This window comes from Micromys minutus (genome assembly GCF_963924665.1).
Source record: "Micromys minutus genome assembly, chromosome: 8".
NCBI classification, from domain to species: domain Eukaryota; kingdom Metazoa; phylum Chordata; class Mammalia; order Rodentia; family Muridae; genus Micromys; species Micromys minutus.
The window spans coordinates 21,269,765-21,291,607 of NC_137977.1; the positions used below are offsets into that span (position 1 = coordinate 21,269,765).

General features: G+C 40.7%; 1 pseudogene across 1 annotated transcript; it reads left to right on the forward strand.

The window, feature by feature from the left end:
- Positions 1 to 13,139: 13,139 nt before the first annotated feature.
- LOC308423669 (serine/arginine-rich splicing factor 3-like) lies at positions 13,140 to 13,637 on the forward strand (annotated as a pseudogene). The gene has a single exon. The product of its transcript is annotated as a serine/arginine-rich splicing factor 3-like (transcript).
- The last annotated feature ends 8,206 nt before the right edge of the window (positions 13,638 to 21,843 follow it).

Sequence of the window (21,843 nt, forward strand, 5' to 3'; positions counted from 1 at the left end):
GAGACTGTGGTCATGTGATGAACCCAAACCAGGGTCCAATTATTTCTTCGCCAGCCAACTGTATCTAGAGACAATTGGCACTTGGTGGCTATTTAAGTGGCTTCTTTATGTATTCAAGGAGTTTCCCTCAAATATGTGCAGCCTTAGTTGTGACCCTCCCAGGAGCTCCCTACATTGATACTGCCCGGACTCTCTTCCAGAACCAAGTCATTTTGTCTCGTGGATCTTGCTTAAACACATGAATCTGGATTCAATAAAGCAGTTTTCTGCTGTCCTGTCCAAAACTCAATCCCACAAATGATTAAACTTTTCTCAATTTGTCTTCCTAGCAGAAATAAATTCTGGTGATTTATTTTGGCAAGATGTGAGCATGGCCAGAGGCATGCTTGGTAGGATCCCATCATTAGCTATCAAAGAGGTGACTTCGTTGCCTTGTTATTAACTTTTGACCTTTGACCAAACATATAGGAAGGTTTGCTAGTTGACAAAACATACTAACGGTGCTCAGGAGAAGAGGGAAAAATAAAGAAATACATAAATAAGAAATAAATGATCCCTTTGGCTTGTGAGTCAGAGTAAATGTTACATGTCAGGCCCAAATAGGGGTTGAAATTGTTTCATGTTGTATTATTTTTGTAATCTCCTTTCTAAAAGTACACTCCCCAAGGGGATGTTATATTTTAAGATACCAGGAAGGAAAATTATTGTAGTTATTTAATAGCTTTTAAAATTGCTATCTCTCTAATCCTGAGTTAGCATCTGGATCATAATAAAGAGTCCAACATAAAAGACAAAAAAGAAGAGTTTTATATAAAGCAGTGACTTTCAATCACCTCAAGAGCAAGTGGCTACGTTGCCTTGAGAACACGTTGAGATTGACTCCATTTGGGAAAGCCAATCTTTCTCAACGTTACAAGAATCACACACAGCTAATGAACAATGACATTTGCTTCTATGGTTTGACTTGTCTAGATGTCCTGCTTGATACAAATGTGATCACTTTTATGTAGATAAACATCTCATACCATTCTTATGAATAGATCTGGACATATACCTGTAAAAATGAAGGAATTTACAAATAGAATGGCTTTATTTATTGGACCTCCTTTACAGGAACAGGAAAAAAGAGTGCTCTGTAATAGCTAGCATACTACAAATTTCTAGTAACTAAAAGAGAACACACATGCACACGCAAACACACACACACATACACACACACACACACACACACACACACCAGTGCATAATTATTAAGACAGTAATGATCATTAAGAGAATTGCATATTAGGTGATGGATGACTTAAAGATAACAAAAAAAATATTTTGATCACTTTTTAAAATTTTTATGTTTTATTCTCTCATACAATGCATCCTGCCAGAGGCTTTTTCTTCCTCCACTCCACCCAGTTCTCCGCTCCTACCACCTCTGTTTTCTAGATCTACTCCCCCTCTGCGATGGTTTGCATATGCTTGGCCCAAGGAGTGGCACTATTAGAAGGTGTGGCTTTGTTGGGGGAAGTGCATCACTTTCGGGGTGGGCTTGGAGACTTTCCTCTTAGCTACCTGAAGATGCTCAGTCTGTTCCTGGCTTCCTTTGGATGAAGATGTAGAACTCTCAGTTCTTCCTGTACCATGCCTGCCTGGATGCTGCCATGCTCTCACTTTGATGATAATAGACTGACCTTCTGAACCTGTAAGCCAGCCCCAATTAAATGTTGTCCTTATAAGACTTGCCTTGGTCATGGTGTCTGTTCACAGCAATAAACCCTAACTAAGACACACACACTGTAAAATTATATTAATAAGGTAAGACTAGGCACAAACCCTCACATCGAGTCTGGAAAAGGCAGCCCAGTAGGAAGAAAAGAGTCTCAGGGCCAGGCAAACGAGAGAGCCCCACTCCCACTAATAATTCTATACATGCAGGCAATAAAAGCTTTAACTTCAATGAAACTCTGAGAGCCATGTTCCCCTAAACCAAGTGCATCATCCAGAGAGCATCTGAGACAACAGTAAAACCAATGGGCAGCCTGCCACAGATGAGTTGCACATTGTTCTGATCTCCAGATTTCTGGATACTTTCAAGAAATGCAGTAAGCAGCCTTACATGAAACCAGACTCCAGAGCTACATCAGAGAACTTTAGGTTCCTACTCTACAGTTAGGGAACTACACCTGTCCTAAGACAGTGCAAATACTGAAGCAGAGGGCTCTAGACCAGAACACCATGCACAGAGCAGGCTGGGGTGAAACATCTTGCTAAAAACACTAGCATTGATGTTCTCAACATGAAAAACAGCGAAAGCCTCTGATCCACTCTCCTCCCAGATCCCCCATGATAAAGTTCTCACGGAAAAGGAGTTGAACACTGTGTTGTGGGAAAAACCCCAGAAAGGAGGAAGAGGCTGCTGGCAGCATAGTGACATTTCCCCAGCCAGTGTCATCCAAACAATGATATAACTGATGGTGTCACAGCTTCCGTCTGACATGCGAACAGTTAAGGGTAACCAGGCATCTAAGAAATGTAAGAAACAGAGATATAAACTGCCTTGCTGGGCTTTGTGATAATCATAGGAATGTGTACTGTGTCCCTGGGATTATTTCATAACATGAAATTCAAGCATACATTCCTGGCCTTCTGAAATAAGCAAAGCCTTATCTTCATAATGTGTCTTCAGTGACAGATGAAGAATTTGGTTGGTTACTGCCTCCCTTGTACTTGTGTTTTTATTAAAGAGGAAAAATATCTCAGCCATTACACGAGAGAAGCTGGTGAAAAAAAAAATACCACAAAGCTAAAAAATCCACTGTTTCTATGCACATTCATGATTACTATGAGTGACACAAAGAAACAGAAGTCTTTAGGTGCACACTCATTACAAATGTACACATTAAAAATTCTTCCTAACTGGAGTTCAAGAGAAACCCAGGTAATACAAATACATAATTAGTAAATTCGATGATATATCTAAATTCTTATATAAATTAACTTTGCCTGTGATACTACAAAGGAAAATGTTTCAAAATGTGACATGAAAAAGCACAGTGACAACGTTGCTTGATAAAGTGTGTAATCAACAACTTAAATCGTGAAACAGGAATTTAACATAAATGTGACGCCCCATTAACAGCCTCAGCAGTTTTGAACAGTTTCACACCCATTGTGGGGTCTTTGCCGTGGAGATCTCTGTAAGCATGAGCATGCTCTCTTTTTCAAATAACAGGACTTGGGTTGTATCCCTGACCAGCTCAACATCAAGCTTTTCTAACAAGTCAGAAACAATCAATGGTGTTTAGTGAATGACTCAAAAATAACAAGCTGCATAAGTAAATCTGACCTTGTCTAACATGAAGCCAGCCATGTAGTGTAGACCTTCTGTGCTGATGATCACTGATCTCAATTTAATGACTTCCAGGAATGGGTGGAAATTCCCAGCCACCTTCAGTAGAAAGAAACATATTCAATTAGTTCTATCTAATCTAACTAGAAGTGCGTATAATATATTTAGTGCTTGTTTAGTGTCTCCAAAATACAATTAAATAGCCATGTTCTTCTCATCGAAGTGCTTATCAGATAATGTGGATATAACATTGAAAATTTTTAAAGAAATATGAACATACAAACATACAGACAGAAAATATAAGTACAGTGTCTGTGTGTGTGTGTGTGTGTGTGTATGTGTGCGCGCGCGCGTGCACGCGCGCGCCAAGCGCACATGTGCATGAATGTAAATATGAATCTCAGAAAGGAAACGAGAGAAAGTGGGCACAAAGTAAGCCAGAGGAGTGACCAAGAGAGGGTAATCTAAGACAAAGATCACACATTTTCACTTGTGCAAAATCTAGATTTAAATGTTTATGTATGAAAGCAGAGGAAATGCGGGAGTAGGAATATGAGCAGAGTACATGACATGCAATTCTGAGGATGATGGTATGACATCCACTCTCTTTCAGACTACCTAAAATTACTTTTAATTTAAATCATTTTCTCCCTTATTCCAACATTCATGGTCTTAATAAGTGGGGTGTACTAATTTGAAGACTAATAAGTAAAAAAATATAATATGATTAGTCTAGCAAAACCCGTAAAGTACACTTAGGTTTTATAATAAGTACTTGAGTTAGGTCAAGGGATTTGTCTGTTTTGTTCTGTACTGTAGGTCTATAACCCAGGATAATAATTAACCCATAAGACACGTTCATAAATACCTGTAGACAACAGATTGGTTTTCCCCTTTATTGTTACTTACACAATCCAAAGTGTAACTCTCAGCATTAAAAGAACAACAATTTTATTGTTTCCATAAGACTGAAGTTCCTAATTTTTTCACAAACAACTGGTAATACCTCTGTTATGTAGTTATGATATTCTTTAAAAATAATATTTACTGATTCCAGCTTGAAATCTCAGAACTCAGGAGGCTGAGTCAGAAATACTGCCAGGAGAGTAAAGCTAGCCTACACTACGTGGTAAGCCCAGGTCAGCCCAGGTCAGCAAGAGCTAGACTCTGTCTCACAAACAAGAGAGGGGCTAGGGAGATGGCTCAGCCAGAAAAGAGGTTGCTGATCTTTGAGGATTGAACCGAGTTCGATTCCCACACACTCATATAGAAAGAAAACAAAAATACTATATAGTCACAGTGACCTATACCTTTAATTTTAATTTTAACGCTGAGGAGGAAGAGACAAAGAGCCCTGGGAGTTTGCTGGCTAGGCTTTTAGCCTAAAAAATATATAAATAAATAAATAAAAATAAAGCTATTGGTTCAATGAAAGACTTTGTCTCAAAATAATAATATGGAGTGTATACTTGAGGAAGAAAACTAACGTTGACCTTTGACCTCCAAGTGAGTGCACACACACACACACACACACACACACACACACACATACACACACACAGAGAGAGAGAGAGAGAGTAGGGAAACATATAAAAATATTTATTAGATGTCTGCCCTACGCTGAGGTAGTTAATTACTTAAGATACATCAGAGATCATAAATAAAATGTCCTGTGGTCACAGAATTTATATTCTATTGCGGAGAAGAATCAACAATATATTTCATAAAAAATATCAAACTATGCTTAAAAATAGAGTGTAATATAAATTTTAAAAATCTGAGCTGAGTCGTGGTGGCCCATGCCTTTAATTTCTACACTCAGGAGGCAGGGGCACGTGGATCTCTGTGAGTTTAAGGCCAGCCTGGTCTACAGAGTTAGTTCCAGGACAGCCAGAGAAACCCTGTCTGGAAAAACCAAAAGGGAAGAAAAGATGCTGAAAAGGTCAGAAGTGCTGTAGTAAAGTTAGGATTGTTGTATTTCATCTTTTCCTTAAGCAGACTTCATTAAAACAAGACATTCCAAGGTGAGATAATTAAGAATATTGCAGAGCAAAGAGCCAGTATGGAACCCCAAGGAGGGTGTGAGGACCCTAAGTAGGGTGGTGGGAAACTTAAGGAGAGTATGGGAACCCTAAGGCAGGGTGTGGGAACCCTAAGGGGGTGTGAGAACCCTAAGGAGGGTGTGAGAACCATAAGGCGGTGTGAGAACCCTAAGGGGGTGTGAGAACCTTAAGGGATTGTGAGAACCCTATGGGGGGCTGTGAGAACCCTAAGGAGGATGTGAGAACCCTAAGGAGGGTGTGGGAAACCTAAGGAATTGTGGGAACCCTAAGAAACATTGGGACCCTAAAAAGGGTTTGGACTAGGATTTGGACAGAAGGAAGGAGGTCAGGGGTGCTAGGGCAGAGACAGAGAAAGTGGGGGAGAAACAAGGAGGGATGAGGTGCAAAGCATGCTGAGGCTTCTAGCCACTGTGAGATCTGACTTGTTTTGCAAATGAAACAGGACAGGGTTTTCACATAGGTTACCTCATTACAGCAAAATCATGTTTTACAGAAAGGGTAAATATCAGTATCTAATATTAATAGGTAATAAATCATGTTGGAGAGTTGCTACAAAGAACTGGAGAAGTAAGATTTAATGAGGGTTTTTTTTAATTCTACTTTTTTACAGTCTAGTTATTGCTCCCCTCTTGGTCTGTGCTCCCACAGTTCCTAATCTCATTTCTTCTCCCCACTGTCTCCAAGAGGATGTCCCCTCTCCTGCCAGGCCTTTCCACTCCCTGGGAATTCAAGTTTCTCAAGGGTTAGTCAAGCTTTCTCCCACTGACGCCAGACCATGCAGTCCTTTGCTGTGTATGTGGGGAGAGGAGCTTGAACCAACTTGTGTATGCTGCCTGGTTGGTGGTTTCTTGTCAAAGAGATCTCAGGGGTCTGGGTTACTTGAGACTTCTGGTCTTTCTATGGGGTCACCCTCCTCCTCAGCTTCTTCCAGCCTTTCCTTAATTCAACCACAGGGGTTCCCAACTTCAGTCCAATGGTTGAGTGTAAGTATCTGTGTCCATCTCAGTCAGCTGCTTGTTGGGCCTCTCAAAACAGCCATACTAGGCTCCTGTCTGTAAGCACACTACAGCATCAGTAAAAGTGTTGGGCCTTAGAGCCTCTCCTTGAGATGAGTTCCAAGTTGGGCTGTTCACCACACACACACACACACACACACACACACACACACACACATCTACCATATATCTATCGTGTGTGTGCGTGTGTGAATATAACATGGTAGAGTGAAAGATAAGACTTTATAAGGAATTCTAGAATTTCTGAACTGTTCTTGAGGAAATGGAAGGGATGGGATTCACATGTAAGGGTGACTATCTGCCTAACCATAACTAATCTACTCTAGGAACACTGTGGAAATCAGAGTCATTTACATCTTCCCACTGGAGAGGGAAAGAGATTAAATGACACCAAAAATAAGGGAGAAACAACATTACCTCAGGAGAGAGAGAAAAAAAAAATAGTCACCCGAGATCAGAGGAAGAAGTAGATTAAGGACATATTAAATGATTGACAGCTGCATTAAGAGAAGGTGGGTAGTCCAAATTCAAAGTGAGGTGGGGCCATTCAGAAGTAGGCTCTTCAACAGCCACTTCATCTATGGGTGTGAGAGCAGTATTATCTAGAGCTAAAGTTAGGTTAAGGAAGAAGCCAGGGAGATTAAGGGTAGGGCTCCAGTGTTCAACTGTGAAATCAAGACTGGAGAGCCAATGACAGAGAGCATCGAGGACATAAGGGAATGTCAGTGATAATAGGAGCCCCACAGGGCCACTGAACCTCACCCTTGCTGTTGCACCCATCTTTGTCTACCATTCGATTCTCTCTGAGCCATGAGTCCATTATTTATCACATTTTTTATATGTCATATAAAAATAATTATAATCATAGTAATATTTCATCCATTCAAAATGTCACCACCATCCCTTTTTAAAATAATATATACTGAGTACCAGAGGCTATGGAATATGAAAAGAAACAGATCTTTGATCACAAGAACTTTATGCAACCTGGTGAAAGAAACACATAAATAAATGAATAAATGAATGTGTGATGTAAGTGCTCTCCATGGGTGCAAGTAACTGTATCCCACAGGTTCATGTGTTTGAACATTTGTTTTCCTATTGGCAATGCTGTTGGAGATGGTCATGGAAGCCTCACCTTTAGCAGTTGCCAAGCCTCCCCCGCCATGATGAACTCTAGAACCATAGCCAAAATAAATTCTTCTTCTCTAAGTTGCTTTGGGTCACAGTGTTTTCTCCCAGCAACAGAAAGGTAACAAATACAATGAGGGACCACAGACAGTGTGGTTCAGGGGGAACCTGTTCAAGATGCACTAGAGAGACTTCGCTAAGGAAACCTGTTTGAAATGCACAAGAGAGATTTCTCTAAGGGTGACTGAGGTGTTCCACTGGGCGGAGATTCTGAAAGTAGGAAAGAAATTCTGAAGATCTCTGAAAATCAAATAAGTCTTTGCTAGAAAACGGCCCTCTGCCCATCTTGTAAATTAAAACTCAAAATGCCTGTGAGGAGTGTGCTAAGCCTAGAGACTTGCAGTGTACACTTTTAGCACCACCTCCTAAGTCCTACAATATTGTGAATAGTCATGACTATTCCTGCCATATCTGCTTCTCCATCTTGTCGAAGAAGCCACCTGTGAAAGAGTTAGTTTTCCTGACCTTAACCAGTGAGTGAAAAGGTTGGTATGCAATGTGTGATTTGTTCCTAGAAATTTCAATAAGAGCTTAATAATTAATCATGTTCTTCTTCATAGGGGCAAGCAAGCACTCATAAACAAGTTTTGGTTTAGAATTCTGCCACTAACTGACGTCATACTCAGTCTATACCCACATGTCTGTAACAGATAAAATCAAGGTTGACAACAACTCATCTCTGAAAATAATCTAAACAAAATGTTGGTGCTGGGGGCTTACTTCTGTGCTAATGTGGAAGGAGAGAAAACATTCATTGCCTCAGACAAAGGGTGAAGAAAAAAACAGGAAAAAAAAACACCCACGGGCCTCAAGAAATGAAGTGTTATTCAAGAGTCTTTCATTTGGCTCATGAAGAGAAACAATCCAGGTCAGCCTGGGCAAGGTCCTTAGAAGGCAGAGACAATGTCTGGGTTCTGACATCTGGTATACGGCTCTCTCAGAACTTGAGAAAAAAGCCAGACTTGCTGCAGGGAAACTTGGAAACCTCTTTAGATAAAACAAAGGAAATTATTTTCTATGACATCACTCTAACTCTGCCAACCCCCAGCTTGCCAATGCTTGTCACAATGTTTACAATTAAGAATTCAAATACACAAAAGTCCTTGGTTACACAGCAGATCAGCAAGGCTGCCAAAAACTTGGAATAACTTCGTCCTTCAAGGGAAAAGGTTCAAGCAAGCGGAGGCACACAAAACTGACAGACAGTCAGAGCTATGGCTCTAGTCATATACTAACAATAGAGCAATGATTGTAAACCTTCCTTTCAGTCACAGGCCTTTCTTACAATTCCTCATGTTGTGCTGACCCCCAACCATAAAATTGTTTTTGTTGCTACTTCTTAACTGTAATTTTGCTTCTGCCATAGTGTAATATAAATATGCACCCAAAGGGATAGAGACCTATAGGTTGAGAGCTATTGCTCTACCTCCATGAAGCAGCTTTTGAGCCCTCCCCTCCCCCAAGGCATGCTTTATTTTATTTTATTTTATTTTATTGGTACCTTTTTTTTCCTATCTCAAAATCAAAATGTAGACTACCATTTTTATGAAACTTTAAGCAATGTCAAGCCTAGGATTATAATCAGCAAGGGAGAAGACTTCACTTGACTGCCTTTGGTTAATTCTTGCTGTGTTTTGTTTGCTTTTGTTTTTTCCATCCTGAGTACGCTTGCATGAAGTATCTGTAATCAGGAAATACAGTTCTCTATTCAGCTTTTGCTGAAGACACATGAGAAATCTTGAAGTTGCCAAATTTAAAATGCTCTGATTAAATTTCTTCTCAGCTTAACATTAGGAAATTATAATTGTGCCAGAACTGTCCTGTCCTGGAAACAAATATGTTTTCTTTAGGAAAGACAGCTAAGGAAATTAGAACAATATGCCAATTGTTGCAGCTTGGAAATGTCAGCAAAATATTCTCTTTCCATGTCAACATCAAAATAGTTTTAAATGTCAATATTATTTATGAGATAGCAATCCAAACATCATGAGCAATTATATGAGTGGACAGTCTATACTGTCAGCAGGTGTTGTCCATGTTTTTAAGATGTTTATCTTATTTGTGTATGTGTATGAGCATGTGTGTATATTTGCAAGAGGAGTGTGGGTTCTTGTGGAGGCCAGAAGGAGAAATTGAATCCCTGGGATCTGGAGTTTCAGGTACCTATGAGCAGCCTGACATAGGTGCTGAAGACTAAGTGTGTGTTCTCTAAAAATTCAGCAAGAACAAACTAGAGACCTCTCCAATAACAGAACTGAGACTGAGAAATCATTTCCATGAAACTGGCCCAGGGAACTTTCCTTGATTGTTAATTAAAGGAGAAGGGCCTAGCCCATTGGGTGTGGGGGAGGTGCCAAACCTAGCCTTTGTTTGCATAATAAAAGGACCTGACCAGGAGCCTGGGAGCAAACCAACAAGCTCCACTTCTCCCTGGTTTCTTCTTCAATCTGGGTCTCCAGCTTCCTACTCTTGGCGTCTCTTAAGAATGGGCTGTAACCTATTAGCCAAATAAATCCTTTCCTCACAAGTTGTTTTGGTCAGTGTTGTATTTCAGCAGCAGAAAGCAAACTGAAGCAAAAATTGGTAATAGAACCACAGGGTGTTTCTTTGATGGACCTACCCATGTTGTCTTTATACCTTGGACTGTTTTACGATGGGAAGGTGGAGGTTTGGTGAATTTTGGGCTGGAAAAGCTATTGAATGCTTGAAGCCTACTGAGATGCTATTGAAGCTAAGACAGTAGGAATGTTGAGAGAAATGCAAACAATGGAAGCCAGGTTTTTTTAAGTTTCAGAGGGAAGCAAAGAGGCTATCAGGGCTATTTTATGATGTATTTGAACTAAAAATCTGTGAAAGTAAAACTTTTTTTCACTGAGATAACCAGTGATAATGGATGGGGAATGGCTGAGACTGGAGAATCAGCCCTGATTAGTGAGAGACTGGCCTCACTGAGGCAAAATTGTCTGGGAAGTCTTTCCTCGGTGTCAGCACACTAAAGTCATCTCCAGAAGGTGTTGATGCTGTGTTTCAAGCCAAGCCTGATAACACATAAGTCTCACACAGTACCGGTTTTGAAGGCATAAAGGGTCATGAAGAGCAGCTGAGACTTGACACCATGTGGCAGGGTTGGGAGTCCCTGCAGAAAGGCCAGAAAACCATTGGTGGAGGTGAAAACTCAGTTACAGTGGAAACCCCAGGATTGAAGGGTTGCTGAAAGACTCTTAAGGCTTAGCACCGATGGCAGAGTTGGAGTGCAGTCAGGTTGAGCTGAGACACCTGTTCTGTGTTGTGGGTGGCAGAGCTGAAAATGTGGGACTGCCAAGCCCTTCAGAGCCCAGAAGATCATAGCTGAGTTCCAGACTTCAGACAATGGGCTTCTCACACTAATGAATTCTGATTTTACTTTGATTTGTTTGTTAATTCTATCCTAGCTATTCTCTCTTGGAATAGATAGATAGATAGATAGATAGATAGATAGATAGATAGATAGATAGATAGATAGATAGATAGATGAAACTTATTTTGGATAATACAGAAGTCCATAATGATTTCTGATTGTTTTTTCAGAAAAAGACCTTGAACTTTTAAAGATTAATTTTTTTAAAGACCATGAGATCTCTAGAGTTGAACTGTATTTTATATTGTGATATAAACGTGAGATCTCAGACATAAACAAGAAAGAAAACAGTATGGTTTAATAGTGATACATTTGTGTTCAAACTGACAAATAATTGGTTGTGCTGATTAGTTTCTGTCAGCTTGACCAAACTAGAAGCACATGGGAAGAGGACCCCTCATCTGAGGAATGGCCACCATTGGACTGGCCTGTGGTATTTTTTTATTATTATTAATTGATGGGGGAGTACAGTGCCACCCTGGGCAAGAAGTCCAGAGTTGTATAAAAACAGTAGCTAAACTGTGAGCCTAAAACAAGCCTGTAGCCATTGTCCCTTCATGCCTGCTTCAGTCCCTGCCTCCAAGTTCCTGTGCTGAGTGCCTGCCATAGCTGTAACCTGTAAATCAAGTGGACCGCCCACCCCATCCCCCAATCTATTCTGGTCAGTTCTTCATCCAGACTCAGAAAGCAAACTAAGACACAGTCTTAACTACTGAGCTGTGTCTCCAGCCCCTCTCACACTGTGGTATTATGTTCTAGACAGACAGTGCACTACCAAACCAAGAAATCTGAAAACCTGAACTGTGTAGAATTCTATTTAGATGGAAGTGCAAGTAGCGAGATGCTAAATTCATCTGAATAAGGATCATCAGTGTGCTGTGTATTAATTTCACATAATAGACAGCTTATACATTTTATAGTTCCTAATTGTAATAATTTATTTTCTTTGATACATGGATACCCACTGTCAGTGTGGCTTGTCTTTGTGCCTCAGTAGATGTCAATTCTTACTTCTTTTATCATACAAGTTAAAACAAGGCTCTAAACTCAGTGCTTTAAATTGAGGTCCAGGGTTTGTCGCATCTCTGCCCTGCCCACACCCTATCTTTTCAATCCTTTCCCAGAACAGCAGTCTTTTAATTGCCATTGAACAACCCCGTATTCATCAGGACTCCCAAGTTCTTCTGTTGGAAGCACTGGGGAAATGACCATGTAGATTACGTCAGAGGAGGAGCTGGTAAGAAGGCATTAAGCACACACCAGCAGAAGCATGCAGACCAAGGGAAACGGCATGCCCACTGGACCCATTTCTCTTGCTTTCTTGATGAAATGCCTTGGAAAGAGGGATGGTTTCTCCCTTCTATCTTACAGGTAGATTTTTTTGTCCTATGCACTACAGAGACCAGGATGGACACAATGCCTCATACAGTGTGAAACTTGCTGAGTAATTACTGAATTACCTTTAATCGTTTGTTAAAGGTAGTGGAATTGAATGTCTTAGTAGACCCAGACACAGATCCAGACAATCATTTGACCTAGATTACTGAGATATGAATCCAGACTAGTTTAAATATCCATGATGTGGAAGGAAATATGCTGCCCAAGGTCCAGTCCTGCTTTATCCCTCCAGTGCTGTAGGTATTAAGCAGGAAGAAACTTTCTGCCTCAAATCTACCCATTGCCTTATATTTCTTTGTGAACTTGACCCTTCTAAGCCATTACTCATCACACCTGGGTAGACACTATATTAAATGTGTTGGGTGTGTTTGGTTTTGTTTGCTATAAGACCATAACTTCCTTAAATGTGTTGAGCAGCTCCCCTTATAAGGCTGTACTGACGCTCCGGAAGAAGAAAGTGTGCAACTTCAGCACTCCCCACTGTCTTCAGGGATGGGAGACCACGTGTTCATTAGGAACGGGTAGATATTGGTGCTACTGTAAACATGCACAAGGAAAGGCAATTGGGAACATCTCTCAACCAATAATACTAACAGTAAAAAATAACTCTTTGGGCCATTTCGTGGACGCCGCGGGACCGAGAGCATCTGTGGGAGCAGAGCCAGAGGGAAGCGGGTGGGCCTGTCGGAGTGTTAAGGGTTTGAGCTTGGGCCTTTTGAATCAAGGATCTCGAAATGCATCTTGATTTCTGTCCCGTGCACTGTAAGGTTTATGTAGGTAGTCTTGGAAACAATGGGAACAAGACTACATTGGAACGGGCTTTTGGCTGTTATGGACCACTCCGAAGTGTGTGGGTTCTCGAAACCCTCCTGGCTTTGCTTTCATCGAATTTGAGGACACCAGAGATGCCGCTGATGCTGTCCGCAAGCTCAATGGAAGAGCACTACATGGCTGCTGTGTAAGAGTGGAACTGTGCAGTGGTGAAAAGAGAAATCAGAATCATAGCACACCTCCCTCTTGGGGTCGTCATCATCCTAGAGGTGATTACTGCAGGAGGAATCCTCCACTTCGGAGCAGATACCCAAGAAGGAAAAGTTTTTCCCGAAGCTGGAGCAGGTCACTTTCTAGAAATAGGAGAAGAGAAAGGTCTCTCTGCTGGTGAGAGAAATCACAAGCCGTCTTGATCCTTCTCTAGGTCTCGTAGCCGATCTAGGTCAAATGAAAGGAAATAGAAAACCAGTTTGCCAAAGTGGTGTGCAGGAAAAATCTTCACTTGACAGGAGTATGATGTATAGGGAATTAAAGTTTCGTTTGAGACTTCATAAGCTTGGTGCATGTTTAAGATGCTTTAGCTGTCCAAGTTTGTTTTGTCTCTCAGAACAGTGACACAAAAAACAATGTAATTCTCTATGGTTTCAAATGGATCATATGAGGCATGTGATATCAAGAACTGTTACTTTACAATGTTCCCTTAAGCGAGATTGAATTTTCTTTCAATTTTAGTTTATCATAGACTGAAATAAACCTAGATCCTGCCCAGTTTGAAGTGAGATGCTAATGATAGAGAGACTTCTGGCAGAAATTGAATAAAGCTGTCCTTCCTCTAGTAGCTGAGACACAGTGTGGTGCTGTGGGTAAAATGAGACGCAGTCTTTCAAGGCTGCTGTGAACACAGCCAACAGAGGAAGGGTAGGAACGGCACTCGGGAAGATTTTCAAAGCGGTCCCTTCCTGGATGCTGTATACGGATGCAGAGCTGTTGCAACGTCTTTATTTGGAAATGTAAAACTAACATACCAGCATCCAATCAGGGCACATTGTAGAGTTGAACTTTTAAGTTAATGTGCAGGAGGTTTTGTTGTTTGGTTAGTTGGTTGGTTTTTCATGCTGTCATTTGTAATACAATTGTGAGAATCCTTGGGACTGAAGTTTTGGTTACACATCGTTGTTTAACTTGAAAGCCTGTTTATCCTGTACACTCAAACCATGTGTAACATTCCTATTGGAAGCCACACTTACATTTTCTTGTCAAGTGCTTTTGAACTAATAAAATACTAGCATAATTGTGTAGTTAAAAAAAATAACTCTTTGCTTACAATTTGCTTTTCTTTTATTATCATTTTATTGGATATTCTCTGTTTACATTTCAAATGTTATCCCCTTTCCCCTACTCCCATCCCCCCTCCCTCCCCTTGCTTCCATGAAGATGTTCCCACTCCCAACAAACCACTCCCACCACAGTGTCTTGGCATTCTCCTACATTGGGAAAACAAGACTTCACTGGACAAAAGGCCTCTTCTTCCATTGATGCCAGACAATGCCATCCTCTGCTATATATGAAACCGGAACCAATGGTCTCTCCGTGTGTACCCTTTGGTTGGTTGTTTAGTTCCTAGGAGCTCTGGAGGTTGATAATGCTGTTCTTCCCATGAGGTTGCAAACCGTTTCAACTCCTTCAATCCTTTCTCTAGTTCCTCCACTGAGGTCTCCATGCTCAGTCCGATGGTTAACTGTCCTTTAAAGGGAGAACAAAAAGAAATAGAGGATCAGGGACTGAAGAAAAGATATTCAGAGACTGCCTCACCTGAGGATCCATCCCATATGCAGCCACCAAACCCAGTCACTATTGCAGATGCCAAGAAGTGCTTGCTGAAAGGAGCCTGATATATAAATGCTTCCTCAGAGGCTCTGTGAGAGTCATACTGATACAGAGGAGGATGCTTGTAGCCAATTTGCTTTTCTTAAATATCTTTTGAAGCCTAGAAAGGACACTGACAGGACACCTTAGAGTTTCCAGCATTAGGAAGCTTTTTCCATTTCTAATCTAAATCCTGCTGTTATAGTCTAAGTTCACTTCCTCCTGATCTATTCTCGTAGCAGACAGAAAGACCATTCATCATCCTGCATATAGCAGTCTTTCATGTATTAAAGATTCCAGCCTTCCTTTCTCCACGTTACAAATTGCCAGTTCCTGTCACCTCCCTCATAGATCTTATTTTCCAAGCCTTTAAATTAATTCCAATGCACCCCTTTAGGGCTCTGTGGATAATAAAATACTTATGCAGCTCAGATTCTAACTGGGTGATAAACCTTCAAGGAATGAAGTACTTTTAAATTTTAAATCAAAGCCCCACATGATCTCAGACTTAAGACATTTTTGGAGAGCAAGAGAAGGCAGAGGAGCACATGGAAAGTTGGTGCCTTTAATTGCAAAGGAACGGGACAGCGCTCTGTGTTATGGTTTAATAAGGGGTAACTCAGGTGTATCACAGAAATACGAAAGGATGCTAGATGACAGTCACAGTTAAGATGACCAGCTGCTGATCGCTGGCTTCCTGCCAACTCGCTGTTTCATGCTTGTGTGCTTGACAATAGTAGCAGAGACTGATAGTTTGAAAGTAATTACATTTCTACTGTTCTAAGAAGGCAATAGGACTCCCCTGCTCACTGCACGGCACCGACTGTGTTCTACTGTGAAAGTTGCCAGTTCTCTTCCTTCCTTTTCCAAGTCCTGTAGAAGAATCCCTCTCCCTTGTCAGTACATGTGTACAGTACTGCTGTCTTGAACCAAATTAGTCACTAATTTGGCATTTTTCTTTGGCAGATTATGAAAATCAGATTTCGCGGTCCATGAAAATGTGTTTGTATGTAAAGATGGCAGGTCTTTCAAAAATGTAATGTATTCAATATTCTCACACTAACTTTTCAGATATGTATATATTTTTAGTTTCATCTTTTTCAGATCTCAGACGAGGATAAATAGAACAATGTCACCTTTTTGTGAATCTTATGAAATATTCAAGAAGTTTATGTAGAAAGGATTTGGCACACTTAGGAGCCTAGTGGTATTGTTTCTGTAACCCTGTCCCTTCGCTGGTCCAGCAGGAAGAGTATAAGAACTACACTTGGTTCACACAGTGAGCATTAAGAAGAAGCCGACTTAAAAAGCATCAAGTCTCATAATGAAACACAAGGGTTGTAACTTATCACTATACCTCCAATTCTTTTCCTAATAAAGTGCTAGATTATCAGATATACATCAATTGCAAACTATAATAGAATAGGTTATATAAACACTTATTTTGTATATGCTGACATTCATGTAAGGTCAAGTAAGAAAAAAAAAACCCTAAAACCCACACATGAAAGAGGAAAAAAATCAAGCAGTTTATCAACAGAACCAAACAAGAGGGTTGGGGAGATGGTTCAGTCAAGAGATTAAGCTTTTAGAACAAAGTTAGATCCCACGTAAAAATCCAGGCATGGTGCTGCACACTCTAATGCTAACAATGATGAGGTGAGAAGCAGAGATCCCTGGGAATCATTAGACAACTTGCGCCACCCTTTTGGCAAAGTCCCCGGCACATGAGGGACTTGGTCCCAAAGAACAAGATGGAGGATGGTAAAGGAACAACAGCTGAGTTATCCTCGGACCTCTGCACGCTGAGGCAGGCCTGTGAATTGAGGCACAGAAGGAGAGAAAAAGAAACACCATGAAAAGAAACTTAATCTCCATGAGAGTCATGAAGATACTCAATGACAGATAAACAATAGAAGGAGGAAAACACACTGTGTCTGATCTGTCTGCCATGGCTAAGTTTAAAACAGCCTTAGACAACCCCAGAGGGAGGGTAAGGATAGAACTCCAGAGGCAGGTGGCTGAGATCAATCCATAGAAGTCTTTAAGCGAATGAGATGAAAACCTGAGAGACCACAAGGAGAGATGGCATTCGTGGACAGCTGTAAATTTTACTGAAAAATTGACAAATTAAATCTTTTATATATAATTCGGAGTTGTCGTAGACTCTAAAAAGTGATTAATTTCAACACATCTAAGACCAAAAACATTTCAAGTCAAAGTTACTTCAAAGACTTACGTGAGTCTCTGAAGGCTCTCAGACTGAACTGTAGAACAGTTCATAAGGTTTCTGGCATATGCTTCTGTCTAGCTTGTCACAGAGCAGGGGGATGTCTTGTCTCCCAATATGCCTGTGACAGCAACACTTAAGGCTCTACCTTTCCCTTCTTCCTTCAAACTTCCATCATTTCTTACTACATTTTCAATGTTGAATGATGTTTTCACCTCCAGTTTTACCTGGAAGACTGAAACCATTGAAGACAGCCTGACAGACTTCTAAGGCTACGCCCTCCTCTTCCCCCACCCACCACCACCCCATGTAGGCATCAGCCACCTGAGTGGCTACCAGAGCTTACAACCCAATCTTCTGCCTATAACCCTATCCTCCTTCCCTTCCATTGACGGTATGATATAAATTCCCAGCTATAAGTTTCTGTGCTTAAAAGAATGAAATTACCATCCTATACCCAGACTCACACATTTGGCAAAATCTACAAGACTGAGAAAGAAAAAAATAGAACATGTCCAATAAAAGGCCAATGCAAAAAAGGACTTTCAAATGGGATACAACAGGAAACATGGGGGCTGGAGAGATGGCTCATTGTTTAAGAGCATTGACTGATCTTCCAAAGTTCAAATCCCAACAACCACAGGGTGGATCACAATCATCTGTAATGAGAACTGATGCTCTCTTGTGATGTGTCTGAAGACAGTTACAGTGTACTTATATATAATAAGTAAATAAATATTTTTAAATAAACAAAAACAAAAAAGCAAAAACCACAAGATTATTTGAGATAAAGTATCTCTATTACGTGAGGAAATCACAGACAAGAAATGTAAGAGACCAAAGATGGAATGCTGTTTCAACCAAAGAAGATTGCAATGAAATCTGGTCTAGAAATCCTAAGTTCAATTCCCAGCAGCCACGCAGTGGCTCACTAATGACTCTAACTTCAGTTGCAATGAGTTCAGTACCTTCTTCTGGCCTTCAAGACACCAAGCATGCATATGATGCATGCTATACGTACCAGCCAATTACCCACACACATGCAACAAAAATAAATATTTTAAAGCTTCCCTTGGCTGGACATGGTAGCACCGTTAATTCACAGCATTTGAAAAGCAGAAGCAGGAGGATTTCTGTGAGTTCAAGACTACACAGCCAGTTCCAAGCCAGCCAGAGTGACATTGTAAAATCCTGTCTCAAAAACATTAAATAAATGGCCCCGCAGCAAGTGCAGTAGGCCTAAGGTCTGCCCCATCCTTTCTGAGTCCACATCTCTACCTGCAATCAGTGATCTTCACCCTACTGTCTGCCTCCCAGGAGGCCTGGCCCCACCCAGGACAGCCAGGTAAGACAGTTCTCCAGCCTGATGGGCCCCAGCAAACCCAACATCCCTGAGTTCTGGCTCTTTCTTTCTGTGCTCCATTTTTCTGGTCCAAACTTCTTCCTGTAATCAGAGATCTACACTCCACACCCTGGGCCACAGCTCTGCCTGCCTCCCAGAAAGCTTGCTACCACCCAGGACAACCAGTCCCAGAGGCCTGCTACTACCAGGGGCTACCAGGCCAGCCAACACCAGAGACAACCAGATGGCCAAAGGCAAACTAAAGAACACATCAACAAAAGTCAGTGCAATATGGTACCATCAGAACTTAAATCTCATGTGAAGCAGATGAGAAAGGCACAAAATCCTTCTGGTTTCTGCCTGATCCTAGAACTGACCCTGTGCTACAGCTCTCATACCCAGAACCCACTTGGAGAAAATTGGTCTCCCAGAAGTGCTGAAAAACAGGCTCAAAGCACATATTGCACCTCACACAATAATAGTAGGGAAATTCAACACCTCACTCTCATCAATGGACAGATCATGGAAACAGAAACTAAAAAAGACACTGTGAAACTAACCAAAGTAATGAACCAAATGGATTTAACAGATATCTAAAGAACATTTCATTCTAAAAGAAAAGAATATAACTTCTCAGGACTTCATAGTACCTTCCCCAAAACTGACCATACAATCGGTCACAAAACAGGCTTCAACAGATATAAGAACACTGAAATCCTCTCATGCATCTTATCAGATCACCACCAACTAAGGCTTGTCTTCAATAACAACAAAATAACAGAAAACCCACATACACATGGAAACTGAACAAAGCTCTACTCAGTGATAACTTGGTCAAAAAAATAAAGAAAGAAAGAAATTAAAGACTTTTTAAAATTATTGAAAATGAAGGTAAAAACATACCCAAACTTAAAGGATACAATGAAAGCAGTGCTAAGAAAAAAACTCATAGCACTGAGCCTCCAAAAAGAAACTGGAGAGAGCATACACTAGCAGTTTAACAGCACACATAAAAGCTCTAGAATAAAAAGAATATAACCAAGAGGAGTAGATGGCAGGAAATAATCAAACTCAGAGAAGAAATCAACCAAGTAGAACCAAAAAGAACTAGACAAAAAATCAACAAAACCAGTATCTGTTTCTTTGAGGAAGATCAACAAGATAGATAAACCCTTGGCTAGACTAATCAAAGGGCACAGACAGTATTCAAATTAACAAAAGTCAGAAATGAAAGGGGAGACACAACAACAAAACTGAAGAAATTCAAAAAATTATCAGATCCTACTGCAAAAGCCTAGATCCTATGAAACAAAACAGATTAAATGGATAATGTTTTAGACAGATACTAGGTACCAAGATTAAATCAGGATCAGATAAACCATCTAAACAGTCCCATAACCCCTACAGAAACAGAAGCAGTCCTCAAAAGACTCTAAACCAAAAAAGCCCAGGACCAAATGGGTTTAGTGCAGAATTCCATCAGACCTTCATAGAAGACCTAATACCAATACTCTCCAAACGATTCCACAAAATAGAAACAGAAGAAACACTACCCAATTCCTTCTATGAAGCCACAGTTACATTTATGCCTAAACCACACAAAGATTCTACAAAGAAAGAAAACTTCAGACCAATTTGAATTTTGTCAGTTTCAGTTGTTATGTCTCCAATTTCATTTCTGATTTTGTTAATTTGGATACTCTCTCTTTACCCTCTAGTTAGTCTGGTTAAAGGTTTATCAATCTTGTTTATTTTCTCAAAGAACCAGCTCTTGGCTTTGTTAATTCTTTGAATGGTTCTTTTTGTTTCTATTTGGTCAATTTCTGCTCTGAGTTTGATTATTTCTTGTCATTTACTCCTCTTGTGTGTATCTGCTTCCTTTTGTTCCAGAGCTTTCAACTGTGCTGTCAAGTTGCTAATGTATGCTATCTCTAGTTTTTTTTTTTTTTTTTTCTTTTTTTTTTTTTTTTTTTGAAGCAAAAACACAGCTATGAGTTTTCCCTCTTAGTACTGCTTTCATTGCATCCCATAGGTTTGGGTATGTTGTGTTTTAATTTTCATCAAATTCTAAAAAAATCCTTAATTTTTTCCTTTATTTCTTCTTTGACCATACTGTTGTTTATTAGAGCATTGTTTAGTTTCCATGTGTATGTGGGCTTTTTGTTGTCTTTGTTGTTATTGAAGACCAGCCTTAGTCCATGGTGATCTGATAGGATGCCTGGGAGTATTTCAATCTATTATATATATTCTTCTTATATCTATTAAGGCTTGATTTGTGACCGATTATATGGTGGATTTTGGAGAAGGTGCAGTGAGGTGCTGAGAAGAAGGTGTATTCTTTTGTTTAGGATGAAATGTTCTTTAGGAATCTATTAATTCCAATTGGTTCATAACCTCTGCTAGATTCACTGTGTCCTTGTTCAGTTTCTGCTTCCATGATCTATCCATTGATGAGAGAGTGGTGTTGAGTTCTCCCATTATTATTGTGTTGGGGGCAATGTATTTTTTGAGCGTTAGTAGGGTTTCTTTTATGGATATGGGTGATCTTGTATGTGGGGCGCCGCCCGCACATTCTCCATTACAAGATGGCGCCGACATCCGGCTGGAGTTAGCAGTAAACAAGCCATGTGCGCACGTGCTGGGTAACTTTCCACTTCTTGAGCTCTGCCTCTCCCGTGGCGTCATAGGGCCTGATGAGTTTCAACCAATCAGGGGGCTCCGCGTCCAAGGCAAGGACTGATCCCTTTATAAGGGGACGGGCTAATTAGTTCCTCCCTCTCGTTGATCTCGTTTGTCTCATGGATCTCGTTTGTCTCATGGATCTCGTTCGTCTTGTTCATCCTGTTCGTCTTCTTGGACTTCTTGGTCTTCTTCGTCTTTTTCGTCACGTGTAACAAGTGCTGGTTCTCGAGGATATTAAAGTTTACCGCAGAAGGATTCTATTTCGTGTGCCGCGTCGTTCTTGCAGGCGAGACGGTTGCGCGGGACATCTGGTGGCTCAAACCCGGGAATTCGACCACTCCATCATCTGCACCACAGAAGACCCTTTGTCTTTGGGCAGAGAGGATCCAGAACTGCGGGGAGATTAGTTCGGCAAGGTATGTCTGTTCCTGGATCTTTCTTTAATTTGGTTTAAATCTTCCACGGCCGTGTGAAGGGTCCGTAGAGGCTCTGGTATTCGTCAGTGCAGTTTTATTCTCTTCCTCTTAATTTCCTCTTGTGTCCAACG